This window comes from Crocodylus porosus, unplaced genomic scaffold (assembly GCF_001723895.1).
Source record: "Crocodylus porosus isolate Cpor-Errol unplaced genomic scaffold, CroPor_comp1, whole genome shotgun sequence".
Classification (NCBI taxonomy): domain Eukaryota; kingdom Metazoa; phylum Chordata; order Crocodylia; family Crocodylidae; genus Crocodylus; species Crocodylus porosus.
The window spans coordinates 13,218,679-13,226,475 of NW_017728906.1; positions in this window are offsets into that span (position 1 = coordinate 13,218,679).

Consider the following 7,797-nt stretch of genomic DNA (forward strand, 5'->3'; position numbering starts at 1 on the left):
GGAGGGACAAGGGGTGGGAACAAAAGTAAACAGTGTTTACTTTCATTTCCCATTGCAGCAGCTCGGGCCTCAGAAAATGGCTTGGTGGGCGCCACGTGGCGGCCCACGGGCCGTATGTTGGACAAGCCTGTTGTAAACCATATTATGACTTCCTTAGGGTACCTAAAGCCAGTATAGTACTTGGAATGAGGGGGGAGCTGTGACCGGGGCAGCAGCCTCAAGCGCTGCCTTTTGGGGTGGGGACATAGAAACATAACTGGCACCACAGTGGCAGCTGACCATACCACTGCGATTGCTACCATGGCAGCCAGTGCTGCCCTACACATTGTGGCTAGCCTGGACATGGAGCTGCCCTGCTACATCTCTGGGTAAGGCTAACTGTTATTACACAATCAAATGTGCACTAAACTATGTGGTGCATCTTAGATTAATGTACAAACAGTTAGTACTGTCTGATTCTCCCTCCCCATCGCTTCTCTATCTGTGCCTGAAATTTTTGTATGTTTTGTTTGTGTGCAAAAGCAGTATGAGAGAAACCAGGCAATAAATGGGTATCTTTTCAAATGGGGAAGGGCAATTAGGAAAGGTATAACACTGAGTTGTTTCAGGGAATCTCCCATTTCTCCTCCCCACTACCAGCCTTTACTGCTGTTTCTATAGCTTTGATCCATTGCAAGCCTTCAGAAAAGGGATCAACTGTGGCTTAGTTTTAAACTGCAGTGCGAGCTGTATCTGCAGTGTAATTCTAAGATATGAGTTCAGTGTGAGCCTGTTTACTTCCACTTACAGAGCTGCTGATTCAAATTATGCCCTTATATCCATATGAACAGCATCTTTTTCTCTGTACTATCTGCACATTTTTAATTCCTTTTTTTCTGACAAACACAAAGTGATATTACTCTGTGTGTGTATCAGTGTAACATTTTTACATTGGCTTCATTTTATGAGGATGTATGTCTCAGTCACCCTCAAGGGAAGTGCCCAAACTGAAGTCTAGGATTCTTCTTGGAGATGCAGAGCTATGCTGATTGCAAGGGATTCAGTATTTCAGTGTCTCTGTGCAGAGCTTGGAGGTGACAATGAAATGCATCCATTTTGTTCCAAACTAATTGTGTAGGAAGAACGGGAGGAGGCTTCACTCTGAAGCAGAGAATGCTTCATTCTGAAGTCCTTCAAAGGAGCATCCAAACTGGGGGCAATAGTTTAGGTTAAGGCTTATGGTTTTCTTTTTTAAGTTAATGATAAAGGAAAACACAAAGAAGCTGGTAAGTATGGACTACAACCAAAGTCTGTATACTCCACTTGAAACAAAATAGGTGCTTTGCCTGCTTAGTTAGGCTTCTTCTATGGAGGTGATGCTTTTTGTGTATAGCTTGTGTGCTAGTAAAATGGATTGATTTCTCTGAAGTTGCATACAGTTGCTTTATGCTTCTTAAGCTGAAGTAGACAGCAGATCTCTGCCATCCAGCAATGTCAGTTTGGATATCTAAACTTTTTTCAAATTTCTAAATTTGTAAAATTGCAAGAGTTCTTTCTGTGGTACGGGATATACTTTATTCATAGACTACAGTTGAGGCATTGACATTGGACTGGGAATCTTGAGGGGGTGACTCTCTTTACTACTCCCACCCCTTATATAGTCTTGGGAGTTAAGGGTACAGCCTCTGAATCAGAATTTCCTAGACCTTAAGTGCCAGAGGCTGCAAGAGAAAGGAGCAGTGGAAACAACACTGGTTATACCCTGTTCAGTCTTCTGTCCTTTCAGCATCCACTCTCTAACACTGTGTGACTCAGGCCTATTTGTTGCATTTGGTGAACATGAGTGTAGGGTCACCATGAATTTGTATAAGCCCCCCTTAAAAATGGAGGCCACTGAGAATACAACAACTGATTGCTTGGGACAAATAAAAAGGAATCAGGAGTGGGCATGAGGGTTACAGGTTCAAAACAAGATATCCAGAAGGGGATAACAACCAGAACACATTGGCTAGCATCCACTGCCCCCTGACTGAGTTGAGGGCTGTGTGATACAGTATAGTGGGCAAAATGAACCTGTGGTCTGACTCAGTGGGCTCATCTACATATGCAGTTACAGTGCATGAATAAACTGTGGATCTTATTGTCCAGAATGTATTGCTCCCAGGTGCACCATTTAAACATGCTTGGCATGAATAGAATCTGAAGCAATAAGCTCTGCATTTTATTCATGCACAGCATGTTGAGCTGTAGTGGAGCAGCCCTGGCTGGCAGGAGGCCGGGGGGTGGGGGGTCAGCCTACCAGACTAGGGTTACTCTCCTAAGCTCAGCGTGCTGCAGAGGGGCTGGATGGGGCATGAGGGAACTTCATTGTAGGGTTAACTGGCTGGCAGCAGCCCCACTGAAGCACCCTTGTGCCCCAGCCAGCAAGGCATTGTCTAAACATGCGCTGCTGTGGAGTTTTTTTACTCTGCAGCAGGATAGTACTTGTATTTATAATGTTAGTATTTGTATTTGAAAGTATTTACAAGTACTATCCTGCTGTGGAGTAAATTAGTTCACTCCAATCTAATAGGGGTGCACATGTAGATGCCGAGATGTTTACTGCACAGCTAATTAGTCAACTGTGCAGTAAATCTCTCATGTAGACATGCCCAGTAAATGGCAGTTCATGTGTTTTTATGTCTAATTAAACTGTAAGCTTCTCAAAGCTGTTACTTTGTACAGTGCCTAGCACATTGGAGCTACTAAGAGCTACCATAATACAAACAACACTTCCAAACTGCATTGGTACTAGAAGGTTGACTTCTAAGCTGTCATATGTAGGCAAAATTGTTGTTAATATGCCTGCTTACAGATCTGAACAATAACTACTTGTTTTTAAAGTGTGCATGATTTAAGTTACTTAATTCACCCTCTTCAAACCTAACAAATATTCCTGAAAGCTGTTCTCATTTGTGCTCTAGAACTTCTCATCTTCTCACAAGATCGAAGCTCCTGGTGATCTAACAAACTTCCTCTCTGAAGGAAAGGGGCACAGAAAATATTTGGCATGTGGAATTGTTGTTTCTCCAACAAAAAGTGCTCCTTGAAACAGGCCATTTTCACAGCACCTGTGCTGAAGCTAGGCAAGCTCCAGCTATGTGAGGATTCACCTGTGCATTAATAAGGGGAGTGCTCAGCTAGAGGCTGCTCCTATTTAAACCATCCTGGCCCTGGTTTGGGGGATGAGCACAGTTCCTCTCAACCTGCCCACGGCCGGTGAAAGGTGCCTTGGAGAGGATGAATAATTCAGTGGTTCAGAGACAAGCCTAGGATGTGGGAGGCCTGGCTTCAGTTCTGTCTGTAGGCTTCCTGTGTGACCTTGGACAAGTCACTGTGTCATAGTTCTCCCATATGAAATGGGAATAGCATTTCCCTGCTTCCTGGAGAGAACATGGCTTAGGAGAGGCTCTGTAGCTATTTGTGGCTATCATGTGGGGGAGGAAGAAGCTCATTCGCAGAATCCAAAGAGCTATGTGTGTTTTCTTGTGGAACTCCACGTGGGAGAAAGTGGCAAAGACCAAGCGGTACAAACCAAAATGGTCTGGAGGCAGAGGAATGCCAGACATCCTTCTCTTCCTGTGGGCCAAATACATGAGCCAGGTGTGCAAACTAGCAGCAGGGGTGGAATCTAACAGTGAGCTTTGTCAAGTATTTTGCAGGGCAGCTCATGTGACAGTGGTAGGTGCACATGGCAACCAGTGGGAGCCTGCGTCCCATGGTTTTATGAGATCCTGAAGCGCTTCTTCCTCCCCAATGTCCCCCATGAACACATATGATGAGCTTTTCTTCTTTCATCCTTCTTTCACTCAAACAAAGGGCTAACAGAACTGGACAGGCAATATTTTTTTTTCCTAGGACATTTTCAAGATTCAGACCTGTCCCTCTTTTGATTGGGGCAAAACCACTTGTGGGGTAGATCTCTCCCACTCTGTCTCTGACTGACCAGAAATTCCATCCTAACCCTGAGAAATCTTTCCTGGAAAAAAAATCTTTTAAAACTGATGAATGCCCTACATGTTTTCAGAATTGCCAAATTAGCATTTTCCTGACATTAATATATCATTAAAAAACAAACAAACCCTCCTGATTATATCTGCTTCTGAGTACATCTGGCAATATCTCCAAACACCATCCATGTTGTATTTCACCATCAACCACTCCTCTTGAACCTTTGTTCAAAAAACAGTGGTAAACTTTCTTATAAGAGAAAATGTCTCCCTCTTATTCTGCCTTAGCTGTGAACAAGGTCTTTTCAAATATAAGAACAAGTTTCATCCTGAAGCAGGAAAAATTTCAGCCCCAAAGAGATCCTTTTTTTTGTTTGTTTGTTTTAACTTCATGATGGTAAATACTACTTCAAGCATGGCTATATGAGAGCTAATCTCACAGAATGTGTCCTGTGGTTGTTTTAGATGTCAAATTGTTAAAAGCAAATTATTTATTAAACCCCAAGCAATGTTTAATCTCATGAAAATGCTTTTGTTAAGAAAATGGCAACCTGCATGCTTATAGCTTCATGGCATTTGCCATTATTTTATCCAATCAGAAGTTACAGAATAATTACAGAGTTGTTATAGTCCAACTCTTTCTTGCTTATCATAGAGGGAAAGCAAGTTTGTTTGACTATATTTTAAGTTTACTTGTATGCGGTATAATTTCCTTCCTCTAATGAGACTTTGGGACTCCCAGTTTCTAATTTAGGGGGGAATGAGAGGAGGTATGCTACGATGTTCAGTCATTGGAGAACTCTTTTGGTATGTATGCAAACCCACTGTTTATGTCTTACTAAAAAATGGTTCCTTAACAATGCCCATTGCAGCTAATTTGCAACTGGATATTGTAAACATTGACTTTTAAAAATTTTAATAGAGCCCTGTGCAACTTAATTATCCATTATTGGCACTTGTTTTCTGCTGGTGAATAGTTTGAGGAAACTAAACTTTGTAGTAGCAAGGTCTCAGGTGTCAGTAAGATGGACAGATTCTTATTTCACAGGAGAGAAGCATCTCCCCTGTGTCACTTAAGTCATTTCTTCTTCTCAAGGGTATGATCACCCTTTACTTTGATATCCTGCTTATTTAAACTTCTACTGAAGAGTGTTCTCCAGCTTGTTTCCAATGACCTTTCACATTGTACAAGGAAAAGGGGAAACCAATCCTAAACTGGAGCAGAGTTCCCAAGTTATCTCCAGTGGGTCTCCTGCCTGCCGTGAAGTTCATCCTGGTGCCTTAGCAACTCTGCTGATTTCTGAGCCATGTAGTGTCCTCAGACTCTTGACTATTGCAGCCTCTATTAGGTCAGATGGTAAAACTACTTGGCTTCTGAGACTTAAGGTGTGGACACATGACACAATTACTCAGCTCTAATTTACTCCAGATTTTACTCTGTGGTAAGGAGTGGATAAACAATTAGCTCTCCCAAGCTGGCTGCTTTTAGTAGGAGCTAGGTAGGAACAGGTTCCTATCTAAGCACCAATAGGTATCCACTCCCAAGTGCCTGACCACTGAGTGGCAGAGGGAACCAGACTGCATAGACTTTAGCCCGTGGGCCAAATCCCACCCACCCATGAAGAGATTGGATCCTATCCTCAGCATGCTCCAGCCACATGAGCAGAGGAGCTGTCCTTGGGGTCTTTCTGCAGTTTCATTGGTCTGCTGAAGTAGGGGAGGCATCCCTAGGGTCTTACAGCTCGTCTGCTAAAGCTGGAGGGTGCGGCCTGCTGTGGGGGCTGAGTTGCAAGCAGTGGCCCATGGTGGCAAAAGGTTGCCAACCCCTGGCACAGAGCGCAGAAGTACCCTATAATGGAACCAAGTAGGAAACTGTGATTACCAAAATACACAAATGACAAGTTGGGGTGACTTTCATTGGTACATGGTTATTTCTCACTTTCTGTGGGATAACTTTACCGTGAATGGAAAGATTTAGGTCTATGAAAGCCTGTATTATTTATCTGTTCCATTCTTACCACAGAGTCAGGTTGGTTTGCTTTGCAGTAACCATGTTATGTGCCTACATCCTAACTTACCATTAGGAAAGACCTTAGGCTAAATTCATCCCTCACAACTCCACTGTCTTGAAGAGGTGCCCCAGGGATGGATTTGGCCTTCAGAATTTGACTCTCCACCACAATTTTACACCTGCTTTGCAGAGAGGTAAGGGTCTATTACATGGGCTATGAGGCCCTGGACAATCAATTCTCCTACTCATGGGGCCTGATGTAGCAGAGGCAGGACACGTGAGGTTGTTGAACAGCCTTTCAGTTGGAGTGGGGAAGCCACATCTGCCTTTAGAACAGAGGTTGATCTGTCCACTGGAAGAAGGGCTGGAAGCAAAAGCACCATACCTAATGGAAAAGAGTAGAAACTTAGGGATCCCTTGGCATTCCCAGCATTTGCTCATAGATTTTAAGGAGCTGAGATCTCAAAGCATTTTTAAGGATAGAAAATATATTTGGGAAAATCCTTACTGTCTCATTCACAGACCTGTACAGTACTGAAGGATCTGGCCTCACAGGTGGGGGCTGCAAAAATTGTCCTATTAGAATTTTCAGGCAAAAAATCTTAGACTTAAATTTTCTGCAACAAGATTAGTCCATACAAAAAACCCCCAACAACATCAGAAACATAGGATTGGGTAATGACTTCAGTTATCTGAAAAAAATACCCCTGTGTGATTACCTGGGGTCCTACCCAAGAGTAGTGTGACCAGCCTAAATACAATCTGATCCTTAGACTTCTGAGTGCCCTCAGGTAACAGGGGTATGAGAGTACTTGGCATGTACTCTCATACCCCTGTACTATGCACCCTGTAGACTCAGACACCCATATCTTGTTCCATCCATGCCATCTGTGTACATCCATAGCTATCGCATCCATGGTAATGACTACAGAAATGTGACAAACTCAATTTAAACTGTGGATGCAGGGTCAATTTGCACCTTGTAGACTGACCAAGGTGTGTGTGTAATAGACGTAGACCACAAATTTTTATGGGCTGGTGTTCACTCCATCAGATGCTGTGAAAGGAAGAGAGAGAAATGTGAATACAAAAGAAAGGGAGAAGGGGAGAGGACAAGCAGTGTTGGGTAAAGTGAACAATAAACCCAGAAGAACAAAGGAGTCACAAAACTAATCCAAGTAATGGGATAAGAGTGCATAGTCCCTGCTTACACCATACTTAGCACAATCCAGTCTGTGGATGATTTGTCGTTCCACAGTTCCCTGTTCTAATTAGTTTTTAAAGGTTTTCTGCCTAAGAACAGCCATCCTTAGATCAGCAATGGAGCGTTCAGAGACGTCAAAGTGTTCTGCCACTGGCCTGTGTAGCTGATGTCAGATTTGTGTTCGTTCATTCTTTCACATAGGGATTGCCCTTTCTGTCCAATGTAGACAGCAGAGGGGCACTGTGGGCAGCCACTGGCATAAATAACATTGGTAGAATTACAGATAAACCTCAGATGTTATCATCTGTGTTATTTGGTCCAGTAATGATGTGGTCTTTGTCGATGTTGGGACACAGAAGGCATCCAGGTCTGTTGCAAGGCCTGGTGCCTTGGTGAGACTGGGTGTTAGGTAGACTGTTGTTTGAGGTTGGGGGGCCACCTATAGGACTGTGTCCAGTTCTGGGTGCCGCACTTCAGGAGGGATGTGGACAACATGGAGAGGGTCCAGAGGAGGGCCACTCGCATGATCGGGGGCAGCAGGGTAGGCCCTATCAGGAGAGGCTATGGCACCTGAACCTGTTCAGCCTCCACAAAAGAAGGCTGAGAGGGAATCT